We start from the raw sequence: 23,699 nt of genomic DNA, 5'->3' as shown, positions 1-23,699 counted from the left end.
ACTGAGAAGGAAATATTTTTTCCTAGGCCATAGATTATTAACACTTCATCTAAATATGGAAAAAATGTGAATGCCTTGCAACGTGCAGTGAGCTATAAATGGGGCCATTTTCTTTGTAAACACAGTTGGAGCTGTTAATAGCCCAAAGGGTAAAACAGAGAACTACAAATGTAAGCCAAACAAATAAATCTTTAAAAAAAAGTCTGAAATATTTGAGAAGTGGAATATGATGATAAGAATCTTTTAGGTCTAAAGTTACCAAGAAACACAGGTGGAATGAGTGGTAACAGAGAGCAAAAGGTAAGCATCTTGAACTTTGTAACATTTATGTGAAGGTTCAGGAAAGAACAGGCTAGAACTGGTCTCCAAGTACCTGCTTCTTTCTTTGGCACTAGAGAGTTTCTTGAATAAAATCCTTTCCCTCCCATCCCTTCTCTATCTGTTCTGGGGGGGACTGCTTCTATGAACCCTAGAGATAACATATGATCCAGGATTGCAGAAAATTGGGAAATTTGATTATAAGGAGGATTCCCCTGGAAAGTTGGACAAGACTCACACTGCCAAAATGTAACCTTTCTGAATGATTCTGAAAACTCACTTGTCTCAAGTTATCAGAAATCACTGAGGTTAATGAAGACAAAGCCTTGGGAAAGATCTACAGGGTTGCCAGAGTATAAAGGGGAAATAGCTGAAGGGACGTATAGTCAGTCAGCATTTTTGCATTGTCCTTGGTTATGGGAGGCTCCCCCTTTCTTTTCTGGGGTTCCATGCCATGGTTTTTTGAAATTCTGCTTGACTGAACTTTGCTGAGTCTTTATTTTGATTTTGTAAAATGATCATAAATAGGAAGGAAAATTCTAGTTAAACTTGAGCAAGGATGGTTAAAAACAATATGAGTGATGCCCCCTAAATTAATTTCCCTCTTTCATCAAATCTTTAAAAGACCTCAGCAGGGGAAGGTTCCAATAAGACACCTCTGTCCAAATGAGTATTCAGTATCTCAGCTTTAACTATCTTCTGATAAATTTGGTGCATGTAACCAAGCAAACCTTCTCTTTACTGATCCAGTAGCAGGTACTTTGAACTCAGCATCAACAGAGTCATAAGCACACTTCAAAGGGTGTTTGGTTACCTGAAAAACAGAAGCAATTAAAGAATTCAGAGAAGACTTAACCTCTAAAGAGAGATAGCTAGCAGTTAACTTTTTTTATATTTTCCAAACAAACAAAGCAAACATAAATTTAGAAGTATGAGCCCAACAATTTAGAATTTTGAAGGCTAAAGCAGAAGATAAGTATACATTTTCCCAAATATATCAAAAGCTTTCCCATCATTGTCAGAGGGAAGAGGGTTAGCAGTCAGAACATATTTGACCACAGATGATTTTTCCACAGAAATAACCAAAAGGATAAAAGACATTCGGCTTTTCCCGGTTAGGGGTCGCCACAGCGGAACTCCGGTCTGCTCATGATTGGCAGTGGATTTTTACGGTGCTGAGTTGCCAGCCTGACGCCCAACCTTCAATGAAGGCACGCCCATTCACGCTTGCACCTACCTACATGTCTTTAACGTCACTTGACCGCGGGGAGGACATGCAGACTCCACAAATAACCAAAAGGATATGGTCTGGAATTAGAAAAAGGCTATCAGTCAGTCAGTGACACTTTATATAATCTGTCAGACTGTCTAGGGGCAGAAGGCTGATTGTCAGATATACTGCAGACTGTGAAAACACATCCTCAAAATTGGGTAAAACAGGAGGGACAGCTGGAGCTTGAAGTAAATCCAGCTGTATTAAGTCATAATACCTTTGTTAAGAGACTTCTGATCACTGTAGACTCCATTGTGAGACACACTGATGTTCCTCTCACCAGGCTGAATAAGAAGAAACCAACGTTCAGTCACTTATCAGGGGACATGATCTGACATATTATGTACATACTCCGGTCACTGGGCCACAAGTATGAGTATGGCTCAGTCATACTCCATGTGCATGTAACTGACCTGAGGCTTACCTCCATAGACTACATGAACAGAGACTTCATGGAGCTCTTGGAATAAGTGTCCCAGGTTGCTATGAGCCTAGCATTGAGCAACATTCTATCTTCAACAAGGATGATGCCACAATATGAACGGAAGATGAATGACTTTAATAATTGACTTAGTTTCTGATGTCATTTTAAAAGAGGGTGCAATATTTGTCAGCATGGAATGAAATGGTCAACTGTCCAGTCTTTTTTCCCAGGGATGGTTCTGACAATTCTATCAATACAGCTTAGGGTACTGCAACAGTGATCTAATAGTGAATATAGTACAGTTGTATAAGAAAACTCACCATAACAGTAGGTTTTCAAATAGAACACTTTTGTAGTAAAGACACTGTCCCTCTCTCACTCTTTCTTATGTTTTTTTTTTTTTTTTGCCAGGATATAAATATTTTATTTAATTATTTTTTCATCTTAGTTTACACCTGAAAGTCAGGGCTGTAGCTTCCCTTTCTCTGGGGCAAGAAAGCTCTGACCCTTGGTACCCCAACCTTTGATTTTATATGGCTCTCCTTGAACACTGCAACAGTTAGGGTGCATGTAAGCTGCCCTACAGCTTTGGATGCTGGCCAGTCCTCGTTTCCTTGGCAAGATATAATACATACAGCTTAGGCTTTTGCAAGAGTGATCTGTATGAACATTTTCTGTTATGGTAAGTTTACTTACACAGCGGTAGTTTCCTACCTATTTGTGCATCTTGAGGGTATTTATGACAAACATATTCATCAGTTTTGCACTGTGTTGCTACCAAAACTAAACTCATACCTAATTATATCAAAAACTATAAGCCAGAAGCATTCATTATTTTGGATATAAAACCTTTAGCTCATTTAGACCCAAAGAATGCAGTTAATAACACTTAAAATTATATCACTTTTTCAGTCAGGATTTATGACATCAAGACAGATTCAGGATCATATATTGACACTCAAGTAGGTAATGTCTTTAAAAATCTTAACATAGTTCTGAGTTTGTCATGGTATTGGGCATTTCTAAAACATCTGATTAGATTAGTTTTAAGTTTTAATAGAGGGTATTTAAGTTTCTACTTGACTTTATTAGAAGTGTGCAGATGATATATACTAAATATCAACATTTTTATATTTAAATGTGTTTGATTTTGACCATATTGTTATCAAAAATGGGACAAGGCAAATTCTTTACATACGTGTTCCAGTCTAGCCTATTTCATTTCCTTAAGCTAAACAATAATTTCCTGAAAGTAACTGCCTTTGTAGATGATCTAATGAGTTACACTACAAGTCTAGCAACCCTCATAATTAGAGATCTAAACAATAATTTTGCAGCAATGTCAAATTGCAAACTAAATTTTGATTTCTTTCTTTTTTTTGGATGACCTCATATAAATATTTGAATATATAGACCTAGCTCCTTTAAAAATTGAAAATTTAATAAAATATCTACCCATTAAATTTTTTAAATGTTTTGATTGGTTGAAGGGGTCTGCCTTTAGTCTCTTGAAGACTTAGAGTGCAATGACCATGCCGTTAAGAGTTCTACATTATGACTATGTTATGTCACACATTTCATTTTTAGTACTATTACAATTATTTTTTGTAGGCAGGTTCTTATTTTATTTTAATGACGTTTTACATTATATCAGTAGGCAGTGTAGTCTGTTTGGGTTTGGGATGCTGCAATATGGTTGGTGGTGGGTCTAACACTTTGTGACCAGGCTTGGAATCATAAAAAGAACCACTTCATTTTTATTTTTGCTTTCTTTATTTTTTGTTGGGATTTTACTGGGACAAATTCCAAAAGAGTTGCTGTCAGTGTAAGTCTGCCCTGATTCTGAAAGACCTGCTCCTCAGTGTAAGTGACTTATTTCAGTGTAAGGCCCATCAATAAACGTTGATTCCAAAAGAAAACATTGATTCCTTATAAACAAAGGGAATGTGTCTAGATCTAGGGATGCCATTGTCTACCTTTACTCAACCCTCATTAGGCCAGTCATTGAATATAATGTCCCCCTTTGCCATGTATCTGCCCAGATATGTGCAACAACTGGAACACCCACAGAGACACCTTGCTAAAAGGATACAAGGCCTTAACAACATGCTCTATATGGATCAACTCAATGCCTGTCACTATACTCTGTATCCTACAGACTGCTAAGAAGTGACCTCTGTCTGGCATACAAGGCATCCTCTGACCCATTTCTAATGGATTTACTGCACATCAGCAAGACAGATGGCATAAGAAATACTCAGACTAGGGATCTTAACCTCTTCTGCAGCATCAACATAAAGGTTTTCAGGGAGAGGTATATCTTGCAGAAGATACCACTGCTGTGGAACAGACTACCCATCCACGTAAAAAAAGTTCATTCCATCCATATTCAAGTGCAACCTAGATCAATGGATTTGAAAAAGAAAATGTACTATAGGACTGCCCCCTGTACTACAAATGGACAGAGGCATCTCCTAAATGCTTGATCCCATGCATGGGTCCTCAGAAATGATATATGGTCTGATCCCTGTTATTCTCATTAGGCCTAATATATAATTTTCAACCATGGAGTGGGTAAGGCCAATCTATAACCAAATGGGATAGGTTATTTCAGGCACAAAAAGGGAAACTGTCTAGGCCTAAAATGGCCCACAAGGGCAGCTAGCCTAGTACTGACCTATGAACCTATGAACCTATAAAACCTGCTCTGAGTCTGCTCTCATTGTTAAGTGTTAACTTACACTGAGAGCAAGTCTTTTGCCATCAGGCTCACTGTATGCTTTAGTTTTCATTTCTTATTCTGTTATTTATTTATTTCTTGTGATGGTATTGTTATGGCTTTATTCAAAAGGTAAGTGTGTATGTACATTTGTTTTGCAACTGTTTCAATTACTTATCTATTTGCTTAACTTTATTTTTGGTGATTTTAGGGTTTTTGGGGGGGTGATAGTAGTTGTTGTCATATGAATGTTGAATTTTGAATATTGAATGTTGGCAGTATGACTGGTATAGGGAGAGAGCTAACTGATATGATGGACAGAAGGAAAGTTGGTATATTGTGTGTGCAAGAGACCAGACGGAAGGAGAGCAAAGCTAGGTGTATCAGAGGCGGGTTTAAATTGTTTTATCATGGTGTGGATGGGAGGAGAAATGGCATAGGGGTTATCCTGAAGGAACAGTATGCTAAGAGTGTTTTGGAGGTGAAAAGAGTGTCGGATAGAGTGATGTTTATGAAGCTGGAAATTGATGGTGTAATGATGAATGTTGTTAGTGCATATGCTGCACAAGTTGGGTGTGCGATGGATGAGAAAGAACAATTTTGGAGTGAGTTGGATGAAGTGGTGATGACTGTACCCCAGGGTGAGAGAGTGGTGATTGGAGCAGATTTCAATGGGCATGTTGGTGAAGGGAACAGAGGGGATGAGGAAGTGATGGGTAGGTATGGTGTTAAACATAGGAATGCAGAAGGTCAGATGGTAGTGGATTTTGTGAAAAGGATGGACATGGCTGTGGTGAATACATATTTTAACAAGAGGGAGGAGCATAGGGTGACATACAAGAGTGGAGAAAGATGCACACAGTTGGATTATATCTTACATAGAAAGGTCAGTCTGAAGGAGATTGGAGACTGTAAAGTGATTGCAGAGGAAAGGGTAGTTAGGCAGCATAAGATGGTGGTTTGTAGGATGACACTGATGATCAAGAAGAGGAGGAGAAGTGTGAGGGCAGCACCAAGGATCAAATGGAAATTAAAAAAGGGTAATTGTGAGGTGGAGTTCAGGGAAGAGTTAAGACAGGCAGTGGGTGGCAGTGAAGAGTTACCGAATAGCTGGGTAACTACAGCAGAGCTAATAAGGGAGATGGCTAGAAAGACGCTTGGTGTGACATCTGGAAAGAGGAAGGAGGACAAGGAGACCTGGTGGTGAAAGTACAGGAGAGTATACAGAGAAAGAGGTTGGCGAAGAAGAAGTGGGATTGTCAGAGAGATGAAGAAAGTAGACAGGAGTATAAGGAGATGAGGTGCATGGCAAAGAGAGAGGTGGCGAAGGCTAAGGATAAGGCGTATGAACAGTTATATGGAAGGTTGGACTCTAAGGAGGGAGAAAAGGATCTGTACCAATTGGCTAGACAGAGGGACCGAGCTAGTAAAGATGTGCAGCAGGTAAAGGTGATAAAGGATAATCAGGGAAACTTACTCACAAGTGAGGAGAGTGTGTTGAGCAGATGGAAAGAGTACTTTGAGGGGTTGATGAATGAAGAGAATGAGAGGGAGAGAAGGTTGGATGATGTGTGGATAGTGAATCATGAAGTGCAGTGGATTAGCAAAAAGGAAGTAAGGATTGCTATGAAGAGGATGAAGAATGGATAGGCTGTTTGTCCAGATGACATACCTGTGGAAGCATGGAGCTGTTTAGGTGAAATGGCAGTGGAGTTTTTAACTAGATTGTCTAATGAAATCTTGGAAAGTTAGAGCATGCCTGAGGAATGGAGAAAAAGTGTTTTGGTACTGATTTTTAAGAATAAGGGTGATGTGCAGAGCTGTAGTAAGTACAGAGGGATTAAATTGATCAGTCATAGCATGAAGTTGTGGGAAAGAGTAGTGGAAGCTAGGTTAAGAAGGGAAGTAATGATTAGTGATCAGCAGTATGGTTTCATGCCAGGAAAGAGCACTACAGATGCGATGCTTGCTCTGAGAGTGTTGATGGAGAAGTACAGACAGGGTCAGAAGGAGTTGCATTGTGTCTTTGAGGACTTAGAGAAAGCATATGACAGAATGCCTAGAGAGGAGTTGTGGTTTTGTATGAGGAAGTCGGGAGTGTCAGAGAAGTATGTAAGAGTGGTAAGGATATGTACAAGTGTAGTTTGACAGTGGTGAGGTCTGTGGCGGGAGTGACAAATGCGTTTTAAGGTGGAGGTGGGATTACATCAAGGATCAGCTCTGAGCCCTTTTTTATTTGCAATGGTGATGGACAGGTTGACAGACGAGATCAGACAGGAGGCCCTGTGGACTTTGATGTTTGCAGATGACATTGTGATCTGTAGTGAGAGTGGGGAACAGGTGGATGAGACCCTGGAGAGATGGAGATATGCTCTAGAGAGAAGAGGAATGAAGGTCAGCAGGACTAAGACAGAATATATGTGTGTGAATGAGAGGGAGGATAGAGGAATGGTGAGGATGCAAGGAGTAGAGGTGGCGAAGGTGGATGAGTTTAATTACTTGGGATCAACAGTTCAGAGTAATGGTGAGTGTGGAAGAGAGGTGAAGAAGAGAGTACATGCAGGATGGAGTGGGTGGAGAAGAGTGTCAGGAGTGATTTGTGACAGATGAGTACCAGTAAGAGTGAAAGGGAAGGTTTACAAGAGGGTAGTGAGACCAGCTATGTTATATGGGGTGGAGACAGTGGCATTGACAAAAAGGCAGGAGTCAGAGTTGGAAGTGGCAGAGTTAAAGATGTTAAGATTTGCACTTGGTGTGACTAGGATGGACAGGATTAGGAATCAGTATATTAGAGGGTCAGCTCAGGTTGGACGGTTTGGAGACAAAGTCAGAGAGGTGAGATTGCATTGGTTTGGGAAAAAAATCTCATACCTCTCGGGCTTTAGCACCCGAAAGAACCATTAAAATGTCCCAAACTTCATACCTATTCAATTCTTTTTCTTCTTTATTTTGAATCCTCACCACATACTTTTGCTTCACATTCACTTCAGCTTTCTTTGTTTTTCTGTTGCTCCCCTGACACCTACTTTCAGTTTTTCTGCATAGGATATCCTTTCTATGCCACTATCATATTTCAGAATAGAGTCTGCTTCCTGTTTTTGTATTTTATCCATAATGTCTCCCTAGGAAACAGGAAGCAGATCCTTCATTTTCTGCCTTGCTGTGCATCAACATCTCTTTTAGTACATCATCCCATGACCCTCACAAGTGGGGGGGGTGTAATACCACACTCGCTTATTGACTACTCTTTTTCAGTTTCAGCAAACAGGTTTTGCTGAAAAATGACTTCTAAATCCCCATAATCTTACTGGTACTCTTCACTGCACAGATGTTCACCTCCATGCCTTCTGCCATCTTCTCTACATCACTCACCGACCTCCCAGCCATCAATGTACTCCAAATCTATGAGTAGGGGAAGTTCCCTGATGCCCTGTCCAAATGTCTATCATCGTGGGTCTCCCCTGAAGTGATGTGCATTTGTCTTATAAACTTTATGAATATTTATTTATTATTATTATTTGTTGTTTATTGTGCAAACTGTATTGTACCCTGCATTTTGCCATTGTAGTGCACATTATAGTGCATATGGTTTGTTTTCCATTAAAGTCTAAAGCAATTTTCCCCATAAAAGTTTATAGTGATTTTTATACAAAAAATGAATGAACGTGACTCATTCATGTTAAACCCTGTCACATTTTAATTTTCTTTTGAAGATAAAGTGTGTATCTTTCTCTCTCTCTCTCTCTCTCTATATATATATATATATATATATATTAAAATTTCGCCCTCTAGCACTGAACATTCTTATGAGCATACCTAAAAACATCTACCATTTTGGAGCAAATCTAAAATAATATCAAAAAACAAAACTAAAACTATTTTTTTTATTTCTGTTCTGGTTTTGAAAGATACTCTTAAAACTGACCCATTTCCTGTATACTATAATGGGGTTTTCACCTACCTTTTCCTTGAACTATATACATATCATCATTCATAATTCCCCAGTTTTTGTTAAGAATCCATGTAAGCTTACTGAAATCAATGTTAAAGGTAGTAACTAAGTAATAATAAATATTTATGAAGATCTTTTAAAAATATTTTTGAAGAATAATTTTTTTAATCTTTGAGAGACACTGCTACTTAAAAAAGTGTCATGGCAATGGGGTCTCCATGTGGGTCTCTTTTTGCAAACATAGTAATGTCTGAAAATTAGAATAGAAATAAAAAAGTGGCCTATCCTAGCATGAAAAAATGTGGCCATTGTAAGTACTGTAAGTACATCAGACTAGAAGATAGTTACACCATTTTAGGGAAAGCATTGCACATTGCAAGGTAGATTTGATTGTGATACTTGCTGCAGGAGTAATATATGTTGCCTTGTACCATTCATGCTCAAGCTTTTATGTAGGTAAAACTGAGTAAAGTCTATGTGAACCATTTATGAGCATGAGTTTGGCATTAGAAAAAAATAAACTACTAATGCTTTGTTCAGACACATTTAAGGACACCCAGATCATGAGTTTAACTTTGCAATTATTGAAAATGTACATAATAACATGTGCACCATTATTTTTAGAGAGGAGGGAGTTATTTTGGCAGCTGCTGCTGAATACATGCAGCTGGCTAGGACAAAATTAGCACACATCAATTAGTTGCATTTTAAGACTCAAAGCACTTTCTAGATGATCTTTTTGTTTATATTTTGCATTTAATCTTTACATATTCCATCTTGGACATACCTTTTTTATGGTCTTCTAAAAAAATGCTACAGCTCATATAATGGAATGTTCAGTAAATTTTTTGAAGCCATGGCGCTTTAAGAGCTGGAACACTAACGTTACATTTGTAACAGTTTTTGTATTAAGCGATTTGTTTCATGTTTCTTACTGAACAAAGCACAGTATAGATGATATGTGCATTTATACATATATGAACAAAGCCCAGTATAGATGATGTGTGCATTTATACATATATGAACAAAGCACAGTATAGATGATGTGTGCATTTATACATATATGAACAAAGCACAGTATAGATGGTGTGCATTTATACATATATGAACAAAGCACAGTATAGATGATGTGTGCATTTATACATATATGAATAAAGCACAGTACAGATGATGTGTGCATTTATACATATATGAACAAAGCACAGTGTAGACGTGCACATTTATACATATATGAACAAAGCACAGTATAGTCGATGTGTGCATTTATATATATATGAACAAAGCACAGTATAGACGATGTGTGCATTTATATATATATGAACAAAGCACAGTATAGATGATGTGTACATTTATACATAGCACAGTATAGACGATGTGTGCATTTATACATATATGAACAAAGCACAGTATAGACAATGTGTACATTTATACACATATGAACAAAGCACAGTATAGACAATGTGTACATTTATACATATATGAACAAAGCACAGTATAGATGATGTGTACATTTGTACATATATGAACAAAGCACAGTATAGACGATGTGTGCATTTATACATATATGAACAAAGCACAGTATAGATGATGTGTGCATTTATACATATATGAACAAAGCACAGTATATATAGATGATGTGTATATTTATACATATATGAACAAAACACAGTATAGATGATGTGTGCATTTATACATATATGAACAAAGCACAGTATAAACAATGTGTACATTTATGGGTCTATATTATATTCTCGAAAGCCGACAATGTCGAATCTGACATTGTCGGCATGGGAATATCGAACGCTCAGAATCTCAAGCATGTAAACGGAAATTTCCGTAAGGGGAGATTTCCATTTACTGCAATGTAGTGCAGTCTTGGAGTTGGCATATTTAAGTAGCAGGGGGTGTGGGAGGAGCAGCCCCCCTGCTTAAACTCATTAGGGTAAAAATTTAAAGTTTTGATTTTTTTTTTTCATTTTCGAAGTTACGGAACTTTGACAATATGGTATCGACCATATTGTATTCGATGTTCCGTAACTTTGATGTTATAATATAGACCCCCATTTATACATATATGAGCAAAGCACAATATAGACGATGTATGCATTTATACATATATGAACAAAGCACGGTATAGACGATGTGTACATTTATACATATATGAACAAAGCACAGTATAGATGATGTGGGCATTTATACATATGTGAACAAAGCACAGTATAGGCGATGTGTACATTTATACATATATGAACAAAGCACAGTATAGACGATGTGTTCATTTATACATATATGAACAAAGCACAGTATAGACGATGTGTGCATTTATACGGTTCCCATTCAGAAGCCTGAAACATCATAAGCCTGAAAATCAAAATCCTGAAACCAAAAGCCTGAAAATTCAGAATCCTGAAAACTCAAAATCCTGAAAGCCCAAAATCCTGAAAGACCAAAATCCTGAAACTCAAAATCCTGAAAACACAAAATAGACATACTGATGTCATTGTGGCTTTGCTATTGTTAGCCCTGTGGTGTTAGGTCATGCGTTGGGGTCAGGTAAGTGTGCGGTTGGTTTTATTTTAGGGTTAGGGGTGGTTTAAGTGAGTTAGGGTTAGGGCGCAGGTTAGGCATGTATGCAATAGTGACAAATATTGGGGTTAGGGGCGGTTTAAGTGAGTTAGGGTTAGGGCGCGGGTCAGGTGAGTGTGCGATACTGACGGACCTTAGGGTTAGGGTTAGGGTCAGGGTCAGTTGGTAGATATTAGTGTCTTTATAGTGACATATTAACATTATTTGTGTTTTCAGGATTTTGAGTTTCAGGATTTTGGTCTTTCAGGATTTTGGGCTTTCAGGATTTTGAGTTTTCAGGATTCTGAATTTTCAGGCTTTTGGTTTCAGGATTTTGATTTTCAGGCTTATGATGTTTCAGGCTTCTGAATGGGAACCATTTATACATATATGAACAAAGCACAGTATAGACGATGTGTACATTTATACACATTACTTGTCATTCTTAAACGCACAACCTTGCACTAGATCCTTTTGGATGATCATTCATAGTCTGACTTGCAGTTGCATTCAAAGCATGTCTTAGAAAATTATTATATTTTTATACATTTATTTAATCTTTTGCATATTTGGTTTTGAAATGTTTATTTACTTTATACATTGTAATCAAGTTTCATAGCTTATCCAAAAGCAGTTTTTAATCAAGTCTTAGATGATGACACTTTAAGAAGCGGAACACAACTGTTAGATTGTATTAGCTTTTGCATTAAGAGACTGGTATCTTGTAAGTTTGAAGATCAGAACACTGTGGAGACAATGGTTACATTTACATAAGCGATAGCTTGTTTTTATGTATACAACTTTGCATTTTATTTTATACAGATGATCAGGTAGTGGGCAAATCTGGAAATTTTGCTGCTACATTTTGGTGAATCTGTAGGGTACTGCAATACACAGGATGCCAAAACTCAATGTTTCATTTATTCACCTTTATAATGATATGGGGAGTTTTAAAAAAATCAAGATGCAAAATTTTATAGCCAGGACATCTAAATATGATAACAATTCATGTAGACAACATTATACCTGTGCGTATCACAGGAAAATAATATGTTAAAATTTTCATGGGTAGAGGTTGTTCCATTACCTAGAAACACTCCTTCCCATTGGTTGATGAAAATATTCATTGAGCCCAGATGCAACAAGTCTACCTAATCTAATTATCCATTTTATTTTTTTTTTTTTTGTTGTCTAAAATAGAATGACAACTTATCTTTCTTATCACAAAACATTATTCTGTCAATGATCACAAAGTAAAATGTGGCAGTAGGACGGCTGGTAGTATGTTTAAACAGGGCATTTGAAGCCCAAGCATGCCTGATATCACTAAGATGTTCAGAGAGGTGCATTTTTAAAGGAAGTAAAGTTTGTCCTATGTAAAATGCAAAACAAGTGCATGCAGCTAAATAAATCACCCAGTCTGACCCACAGTTCCCAAAAACCCAAATATAGACATGAGGAGTGTTCTGTGAAGTAAATTGTTTATTTTGTGAGCAAATTTGCCAAATACTGCCAAATTTTATTTTGTGGTCATTGACAGAATAATGTTTTGTGATAAGAAAGGTAAGATAGTTTGGCATTCTATTTTAGACAACAAAGAAAGAAAGTGGATAATTAGATTAAGTGGACTTTTTGCACTTGGGCTCAATGAATATTTTTGTTAACCAATGGGAAGGAGTGTTTCTGGGTATTTAAATAAGCAGCAAGTATTGTTATTTATGGCACTGAAGAAGGCAATTTAGCTAAAACTGGTTTGCTGTTGTTGTTGTTGCTTCCTTAGTGGATAACAAATTGAATTGGTGGTGCTGAAATTGGTGTGCTGGCTACTTTATTGGACTTTGCAGATTCTTCATTTCAGCCTTGCACCCATTCTGTACTGGTGTGGATTTTTATTGATTTAAGAGGTTGTTCCCCTCATCACTGACTCTAAATGTGCACCTCCAAGGTCATACAAACCCAGAAAAAAATGGAAAAATAATAAAAAAAACATGCATTTACCTTTCACTCACTTCCCTGAGATGCTCAGACTTGGCCATTGTAGTAAATAGCATGTATGACATAGCAACAACCAAAATGCAAACTCTTTTAACATTGCAAAGCCACTTCCAAATATTGATAAAACATTACTTTATAAATTGTAGTGCTCTTCTGTTAAGATCTATAGTAGAACAGTCAGTCTTGGAAAATTAAAACTCAAAACAAAATATTGTAAATTGTTATGCTACAAATCATGTTATCCTCTGTTTATACTGTATCTATAAAATGTGGTACACTGTCTGAATTTGCACTGAACTCTGTTTTATGTCACTTTGTAAAACCTGCTGTGTGATACTATTTAAATGTACATGATGGTATTCACCTCCCTGAGATGCCCAGACTTGGTCATTGACCATCAGATTAGAGTCAAGCTCAACAGGGTCTTCTTTCCTCACTGATTCTACCAAGCCCTTTAGCCCATTCCCTTGGCTGTGGTTTAGCTAGATAGTAGGTAGGAATAGCTGTAATCTTGTTTATCCATTCATGTGCATCACTAATTAGATGAGGAGGCATTTGACTACCTTAAGAGAGTCATAGTTACTCCTGCTGTTTACCCGTGCTTCATTAAATTTCTTCACTTTGACATTCAGAGCACTGGGCAGTAATCACATCGTGTCCACATCCATCTCGGCCCTTCATAATGCTTTGCTTTAATTAAACAGTTGGATTCCTCTGGTCCGCACCAGTTCTAAGTCAGCCGCTAGCTGTTGGACAGTGCAGGATGCTTGTCGGAATGGGCACCTGCCACGGCTGGGGTGATACACAAGAAGGGCCCTGCACATGTCCATAGTCACCACCACTGTCCCCCTAGCCCCCCCTGGTAGGGGGAGTGTGGTGAGAGGGTGATGCCTAGTCCAGCAAGAGGGCTCACCCAGCCCCACTTTATTCCCGAGCCCAACCAACCCAGACCTTAGAGCTAATCCTTACCCTAAAGTTATGGATCTGGCCTGCTGACTTCCCTTACCGACATTGTTCTAACATGCCAGAGGCTGGTCACCTTGGAGACCTACTGCGGATATGCGTATGGCCCAGAGAGAAACTTATACCCTCTCCCCCAGATTTTCAAGGGCCGCTTAGAGCTCACCTGGCGCCGCTGGAGCTGTGACACTTTCCAGGGCACAGGCCCCTCTCTCAGGGTGAACCCATTCCAGGGCACCCTGCCCTTTACAAAAAAAAGAGAACTCTCCCAGGAGTTTTCAGGTGGTGAAGAGGTTAAGGTTGTGAGCTGTAGTTCCTGTAGTATAGGGTTTGATTCCACTACACAGGTTTGCATCCTGTGTGACCTAGAGCAATTCACTTAGCCAGACATTGTTCCTGGGACACTCCTGAAAAGGGATTACAGGCCAAATGGGTCTACTTGGTTAATACATAGGATTATTATGTTAAATGTGCACATGATTTCATTTTTACTTTTGCTTACAACTATGTCTATTTTTTCATGTAAAGGAAAATGTTGACAGATGCAGCTGGTGTGAAGCTGCAGTCAAAGTACCTCATGTTACACATAATATATGTTTAAGTTTTATGCATCATGCTCTTTTCACAGATGCAGCTGGTGTGAAGTACCTCATGTTACAGATAATATATGTTTACATTTTATGCATCATGCTCTTTTCTTCTTCCCAAGTGACCCTTATAAAATGGCTTCTAGTATGTCATCAGAATATCAGACTTATAAACATAGCTGCAAACCAACATTCGCTTTCACACAACTGTCATACCACAGAATAAATATGTGGCTTTTCTGAGAAGTCCAGGCATGTTGCATTCTGGCTCACATTTGGCCAGACTGCTGGATCTGCAAACTTTGGACAGAGGTTGTGATTTTGCTGCAGAGCTGGATAGCATAAAAGTTGTGAAGTTGAGAATGCTGGTTTAGCCTATACTGTTCAGTGAAAAAAGCATTAAATGACTATAAAGATATATAAACACACACAGACACACACACACACACACACACACACACACATAAGAATATATATATATATATATATATATATATATATATATATATATATATATATATATATATATATATATATACACAAAGTCATTGCATACAAAACTGAAACTTGTGCATTATAATTCAAGTAGTTTGTCAGCTGACTCTAACTCTGAAACTAAAGACTAAACTGGACGCGGCAAACAATATAGTGGAAAAGCACTAAAAGAAAATTGGTATGAGATGTGAATACCTCTCAGAAATAATCCTAATATCTCTGTCTGATTACTCCTCTAGTAATGAATACAGCTGCCCAACAAAACAACTGCTGCCCAGAGAAAGTAAATGGGAATATCTGATGCATGTAATGTGACTGATCAGTCATTTATCCAATCAGTTAAAATGCCATTCTATACAAAATTATACTGGAGTTTCCTACTTAACCATATAGAGATCTTGTTTTCTGAAGCATTTCTCCATTAACGCTATGACATGCAGTGGCATTAACATGGAACTGTGCTTCCACATGCATTGTTTGTTGTGGACATCAGCCATTCTTACCCCTTTGCAGCTGCCTGTTTTCGTGCCTCCTGTCCCTCAGCAGGGCTACAGGTAATCACATCCCCTAAACACAGAGGAGGTGGTCATTGATAACTTAATCCTCCTATCTGTTTTTCTTTCTGATGTCCCTTTAGCACTCTGGTTCCCACATAAATGGAAGCCCTTTCTTCAGGCATATGTGAATATAATTACAAGTAAACTCAACCCAGGATTAGTTATAATTTTTAATCAGCTTCCATTTTTCATGTAAAGTTTGTCATTGAAATCATTAAGATTATGTAACTGAGTTGAGTAAGTTTCTTGTTTCCCCCAGAAGTTCTCTCTTCCTAACTTACTAATGGTGATACAGTTGCTACAGGCATTCAAGAATGAAATCAAACAACATTTATAAATGAGTTTAGAGATTCAGGATAGCATGTTTACGTCCTTTATTTGTTGTTCCTGCTGCAATGAAGTTCTCCTATTAAATCTCTTTATTGAATAGTTTGCTATTGAAATATTTTTTTCAGTTGTTCGTTACGTACTGATATCCCACATGTAACCTCTGTGCGTGTGTATATGTGTGTGTGTGTGTGTGTGTGTGTGTGTGTGTGTGTGTGTGTGTGTGTGTGTGTGTGTGTGTCGAGGGGGGTTGGCAACTTAACAGATTCATTATTTCACAGTACAATGTTCTGCTATACATTTTTCTCCATATAATTAAGCAAGATATATCATTGCTGGAGCCTTCCTTTGTCCTGACAGAGTGCTCTTCAAACTATCTGGAGATATACAGAACTAAGTCAATTTTTCTGGCACTTCAGAGTTGTGTACTGTTAATCGTTGCTTGACTAATTTTATATCATTGCTGGCTGACTTCAGAGTTGTGCACTGTTATTTTTGCTTCACTGTATATTTTTTCAGATCTCTGCTGAAGGTGTTGTTTTTGGAGGCTTTTGCAGTTGCGTACCCCCACTGTAGATTTGATCTGGGACCCTCTCCCCAGTCCCATCTCTTTACCTCATTCTACCTAATAGACTCCTTCTGCACTTGTTTTTAGTCATTTTTAATTTAATTGCATTTTTTAAACCGTTTGGTCCAACATTGCTACATACTCAAGTGTGCTAGCTTGCATTGCATTTGAATTGTTTTTACTACTGTTTTAGCTACTTTTCTGTATAAAAAAAATAAAATCTAAGCCTGTTTCCTACCCTTCCTGTAACTAGAGTGTAGTCCAGATACAGATTTGCTGTATCCAGGACTGTATGTAAGCTTCTGAGCTCTCAAAGCTTTCTGTGTTGGAGGGAAGCCTTCTAGATTATCAGTGGGAGTGGTAAGCACTAGGTAACCTATCTACCACATAAGGAGTGGTTCTGGCCCAGAAATTGTAGTTATTGGCCATTTGGGCAGTTTCTCCATCTCTCTCAACTTTCTGATTTAAAAGCCTGCATTTGCACTTGTTTCCACCATTTCCTGTAACTAGTTTAGTCAGGATACAGATTCTTAGTTTTAGCACTTGAATTTGCTTATTCGTGATCAGCACTTGTTCAGAACTTGTTGTAAGCACTAAATAAGTTACTAATTACAACAGCACTCAGCCTTCCTCATTACCTAGAGGAAACAGTGTTGGTACTTACTTTCCTTACTAGCTTAGAGAAAAACAGCTCTTGTACTCACTTTCCTCGCTTATCTAGAGGAAAATAGTTTTTTATTCAGGCATGTCCAAGGGTCAGCTCCTAGTGTTCTCTCCTGTCTATCTGATGAATCTGGGCATCTTGGGGTAATGTATAAATTGCCTCATGTACACAGACAACCCTCTCCTCCTACCATCCATCACTACAACCTGTGAGAGATGCACTTATCTAGCCAAACTGGAGGTAAAGCTCTATCCAACCAAGACTGAACTTGACAGTCAAGAGGAGAAGGTAAACACTTGCACCACACCACACTCATCACATAGTCTCACTAAATCTACACCACCAAAATCCACACATAGAAACACAAAAACATTTGTGGAAGCTCTCAATAATAATCTGCTCAAGCAACAGAGACTTCCAAAGCAGAAATGCAAAGGCGTAGTTGGGGGTAAGGTGGTTCACACAGCCTATCTAGATCTTGCCAAGGCTTTCAACACCATCCCCCACTCTGGAATTATAGATAAACTCACTAAACTAGGTATAAATCCCTATGTCACAAGATGGGTTGCCAACTGGCTCACTGACATAACCCACACTGTGAAAGTAGCAGACTCCAAATCCGACTTCAGATCAGTGACAAGTGGAGTACCACAGGGTTCAGACCTGGGTCCTCTCCTGTTTGGTATATACTTCTTGAAGTACAGGTTAACACAGAAGGTCTTTGGCTAACAAAGTTCGCAGATGATTGCAAACTAGGAGCCATAATCGAAACTCCTAATGATGTGGACATTCTACAAAAGGGCCTCACTGAGACAGATGCCTGGTGTCAAAGCCATGGCCTCAAGCTCAATGCCAAAAAGTGCATTGTCATCTCCTTTGGTAAAAACTCTGTACCTATGAACTGCAACATAGGCAGTAGTATACTTAACACCGAAAGTGTGAAAAGAGACCTTGGGACACAGGTGGACAGTAGTCTCTCCTTTGATAATCACATTGCCACAGTAGTCAGGAAATCCTTCTACGTGGCACACCTCATCACAAAAGGTTTCTCATCCAGAAAAAAAGAGGTCATTGTTCCCCTCTAATCATCACTCATTAGACCCATTGTAGAGTACAGCGCCCCTTTTGGTATGTACCTGACAAGACATCTACAACAACTGGAAAGGCCACAGAAATACCTCACAAAGAGGATTACCGGCCTCAACCAGATGCCCTACACAGACTGTCTCAAAAAACTCCAGCTTTACTCCGTCGCATATCACCTATTCAGAGGTGATCACTGCCTAACATGCAAAGCTATGTCAAATCCAGAGCTGTTGGACATGCTTCACTTAAAGAAATCCCAATCCCTCTGAGCTACAAGCTCTAGGGAGCTAAACCTTGTCACCCCAATAAACAGAACATGCCGAAGGGATAGATTCCTGTCCCAGAGACTTCCCATACTCTGGAATAAACTACCGATCTATATCAAACAGAGCTCCTCATTAACACTCTTCAAGAAAAATCTTGATGATTTGATGGGAAATAGGAAATTCACCCCAGGGATCACTTCTGTGGCTCTGCTTGACAGTGGCACAGGAAAATAATTTTCTTGGGTGGCAAAAGCCAGGGTACCTTCTTGGCTTGGGCTTATATAGGCCCTAGGACCGATAGGCTAGTACCTACCTATGAACCTAAGATAAACCAAAAGTCAGATTATTTGTGGGTCTGTTATGTCTGAAAATAGAATACTGTCTTAATTGGGTATAGTTTTAACAGAGGCTGTATTGTTAGATCGTTGCTGTCACTATAGATTAGCAAGCAGTATAGTTGTTTTTTGTTCATTTCTTTAAAATTATTGCTCTTTGTGGTATTAGATAGATGTTTAAGGATTAGAAGTGGTGCTTCAGTAAGGTTTGTTTGGGATTCTGCACGACTAAATTGCAGCTGCAGTTTGAATTTGTTGCATTGAGCAGTGAATTATTGGAGATATGGAGTGGAAGCAGTGTTTACTTTCAGAAGTCTGTCCTTTGTCTGCTACTGCACGACTGTAGAATTGATATTTGTAATTAATGGTTGTGTTTCAGGGTAGGAGCTTGGAGCACTGCAAAAACATGTTTTGTGGTGCATAAAGTTAATACGATAGAACATTTTTGTACTTTATTTTAGTGGACTTGGTGTTGATGTCAGGGTCCATGATGTTCTGAACACAAACTGTCCATATATGGGGACCTACTTGACCATAATAAATCATAATTTGTGATTACTTCCCATTCAATATGTGTCTTGCTTCCATTAATTAGGTCTAGTGCTGTTTTGTAACCCTAGTACACAGATGAGAAATTGGGTTTGTCTAACAGTATTTGATCACTCATATTATGCAGAGATCCCCAGTACTATGAGTTTGTAATTTTAGGCTGGCATCATGTCTGGGTGAAGTGAAGGTCTTCACCCTTGTTTGTACTTTCTAAGTGGAATGTTAAAGTTCAGAATGGTCATGATGTCTCCCATTTAACCACAACATTTGGACGCATATTTTTTTATTTTTTTAATTTTACATTTTGGTTACTGGGGTAGTTCCTGAGAAGTTATGTCCTAAATGATCATGTGATTCTCATTGTTTCTTCTCATTCCAAGCAGTCACATCCAGTTTTGATGCAGTGGAACATTTTGAAGTCAGTAATATTAGTCTGTATATAACTTATGCAAGCTGCAAATTAATCATAATTTATTAGGAAACAAAACATGGCTGGAGCAGTCCACAAGGATACATTTTGTTTTCTGCAGGATCTAGCTTAGGCTAAATATTTCTGGATAACAATAGTAAGACTTACAGTGCTTCTCCAAGAACCTCCCATCTGACTCAGTCTGACGGATAGCTAGAGGAAGGAAAAGTCTAGTATCCTGTTCAGTCTGTAAGGGAGTACCACTGACCACAATGGACTGACATGGTGAGTGTAAGGGAATGCAGTTATAGTACAAGTTGTTGAAAGATACTTGGTGGAACTCTATGGCTACATACTTATGGTATGTATTGTTCAGATGTACTGAGTGGGTTCCACTTAACTGCAATGAGTAGTTGTGACAATGCTGAATGTGTAAGCAGCAGTGGGTTATTGTGGCTATGTAACTAGGTTACCTATTATATTCTCGAAAGCCGACAATGTAGAATCCGACATTGTCAACACGAGAATAGCAAAAGTGCAGAGCGTCAAATGGGTAAACGGAAATCTCCGTAAGTGGAGATTTCCGTTTACTTCAATTTAGTGCGGTCTCGGAGTTGGTATATTTAAGTAGCGGGGGGTGTGGAGGCGCTACATGGTTCGATCATTAAAGGTCGACCTTTAGTGATTCGAGCCATTAAACTTTTGATGTTCTAATATAGACCCATGTAACTATGCAGGTATAAGCAGCTATGGGTAATTTTGGTTGTGCAAAGATGCAAGCAGGAATGGGTAGCAGTGGGTAGTTGTGGCTATGTGGATGGTATAAGCAGCAAGGGGTAATTGTGGCTATGTGGAAGGTTTAAGCAAAAGTGGGTACCTGTTGCTCTGTGAAAGATGTAAGCAACAGTTAGTAATTGTGATTATGTGGAAGATACAAGCAGCAATGGGTAGTTGTGGCTATGTGGAAGGTGTAAACAGCAAGGGATAATTTATTTATTTATTTTAGTTAACATTTGATGTTAAGTTGTCTATCTCGCCTTCATTCTTGCTGGATGGGTTCGGAGCCGACCTCGGCTCCGACTCGGCCACTCCAAAAGCTCGAGAGTTGGATCCACCGGCTCGAGGCTCCCCTTATATCCCACAATGCTAGGCGTGTATTACCTCAGATCTCGTTTGCCGCTACAGCTATCGAGCTGTGTTGCTTTTACCAGCTCCAGGTTAGTCTACCAAATAGTTTTAAAAACTTAGTAAACCCCTTTTAAATTAGTTTTTTGGTTAGTATCCCCTTATTTTAAAGGTTTTTATTCCCTTTCCTGTGTTTTTCTCCCACTCCTTACCACAAGAACTTATCTGTTTTTCCCTTAGGCCTTCGGGCCCTCCTATCCCTCAGAGAGTGTGTGTGTGTTTTTCTGTAGGGACTTAAGAATCTAAACTTTTATCTTTAAGTTAGTTTAAATTAGTTTAAATTACCTTCATTTACTCTACAGTGTAATCGGTGTGTTTGTGTTGAGTGTGATTGCACTTGTTTTGTGTCATGTCTAAGGATTCGAAGGTCTCAGGCTTCAAGAAGTGTGACTCGTGCTGTCAGAAAATGTCTCTGACAGACGGTCACACTTCTTGTGTGTACTGCCTGGGACCTTTACACCTGCAGGACTCTTGTGCTGTATGCCATGGCTTCAGCCCTAGAGTCCTGCAGGAAAGAAAGAACAAGCTTATTTTACGGGACTTGTTAAAGCCTGAGGGTCCCCCGACTGCATCTTCGGGCAAACCCTCTAAGGCTTCTAGGTCTTCGGCTCCAGTTACTGAGTCAGCATCTAAGACTCCTAAGTCTACTCCTGCATCGGCTCCGGCTGGAGCCGATGAGATTCTAACTTCCACTTCGGTGGTTCCCTCGGCTCCGGCCGGAGCCAAGGTTTTGGAAATTACTAAGTTGGCTCCGATCAGGCTTTCGGAGCCGACCTCTAGGAAGAGGTCAAGGTCACCGTCCCTCGGCTCCGTTCATTCGGCTCCAGCTTCTCCCCTGCTGTCTGAACGGAGCCATAGATTGCACTCATCTAGGTCTTCGAGGCTTTCGGACCATGACCTTCAGAGGGTAGTGAGTCGACTTCTTAAGTCCAAGGCACTGGCCCAGATGCTTCAGAGCCCGACTCATCAGTCGATGCTCAACCCTATTTCTCAGAATATTCCTCCTCCGACTACTTTGAGCTCGGAGCCGGGGCGTTTCGGACCCGAAACTGTGATACCGTTGGAGCCGATACAATTGTCTTCGGCTCCGTCGTCGGCTCTGATTTCTTCCTTGGAAGAATCTCGGCGCCGGACTTCCCTCGTCGGCTCCGAGGGGGTGAGTGGCATCAGACCCTTGTTCGACCCCGCTCTCCCTCTCGGTGCTTCGGCGCTGGTGAGTTCGGCTCCGACATCGGCCTCGGAGCCATCGCTGTCGGTGCCGAGGGAGGTTTTCAGCTTTTCAGAGCGGGGACCTCTGGCTCTGCCTGACAGAGGTGCGTTCGAGGTCATGCGGAGTGTGTTGGAACCTGGTTCAACTCCACAGTCGGCTCCGTCCGCCCCTCCCTCTTCGGTGCCTCAGGTTATGTCTACTCACTCCCTCATCCCAGACTGCAGAGAGCCAGCTCCTCAAGAATCCCCTGTGGGGATCTCATCCTCTTTCGAGGCCTCTCCTGAATTGGCAGGGGAGCCCCCTAGGAAGAGAAAGTGTAAGAGGAAGCACATAGACTCACCTGAGTCTGTCACCTCTGACACAGATTTAGAGGATTCTGAGGGTTCCCCCCGTTCCCCTTCTGAAGATGTCTCCTTTGCAGACATTCTAGAGATCCTGAAACAGAGGGGAAATTGGCCAACCCTTAACCCTTCGGAGGATGAATCTGTGTATCTTGAGGCGTTTGGCTCTCACCCTTCCACCTCCTGGGTGTCCCCCCCCTTTGACCCCCTCATGCAGGTGGTAGCTAAAAAGGCTTGGATGGCTCCTGACTCTGTGGACCCTACCCCCAGGAGACCTTCAAAGTTTATCACAGCACCAGCAGATAAGCAATTTCTGACTAAGGGAGTTTCTGTGGATGCTATGGTGGTAGCTGCTTCCACTAAGAAGGAGCTAGCTGATCCTTCAGTGCCTGTCCATCCTCCTAACAAGGAATCTAGGTCTATGGACAGGTATGGGAAGCGGATGTTTTCATCAGCGACCTTTGCTATGCGTTCGCTGAACTACCTCTGTCATTTCACTCGTCTTCAAAGAGACCTGATCAAGGAAGCGAGTGAGATGTTAAAGGATCCTACAGCTGCGGGTTTTCAGGATAAGATGAACACTCAGCTGGCTACCCTAAATTCTATAGCTAACTCCTCCATGCGCCTCCTTTCATATGCGGCTGATGGAGCGAGCAGAGCCGCAGGGACAGGTGTGGCCTTACGCTGGCATGCCTGGATGCAGCTGTGCAATTTTGCGGACCCCTTTAAAACGTCTTTCACTAATTCCCCGTTTGATGGATCGTCTCTTTTTGGTCCTCAAGTGAAAGAAACCTTGACAAGGTGCGAGACAGATGGCAAAACTCTTTCTGCCGTTGGAGTCCGTTTTTCTACTCCTTCTAGACCTTACCCCAAAGGCCAGAAAAGTGGAAAGATGTGGTTCCGCAAACAATCTC

This window comes from Protopterus annectens, chromosome 7.part0 (genome assembly GCF_019279795.1).
Source record: "Protopterus annectens isolate FY-2018-M chromosome 7.part0, PAN1.0, whole genome shotgun sequence".
NCBI lineage: Eukaryota > Metazoa > Chordata > Ceratodontiformes > Protopteridae > Protopterus > Protopterus annectens.
This window is presented reverse-complemented; position numbering follows the sequence as displayed.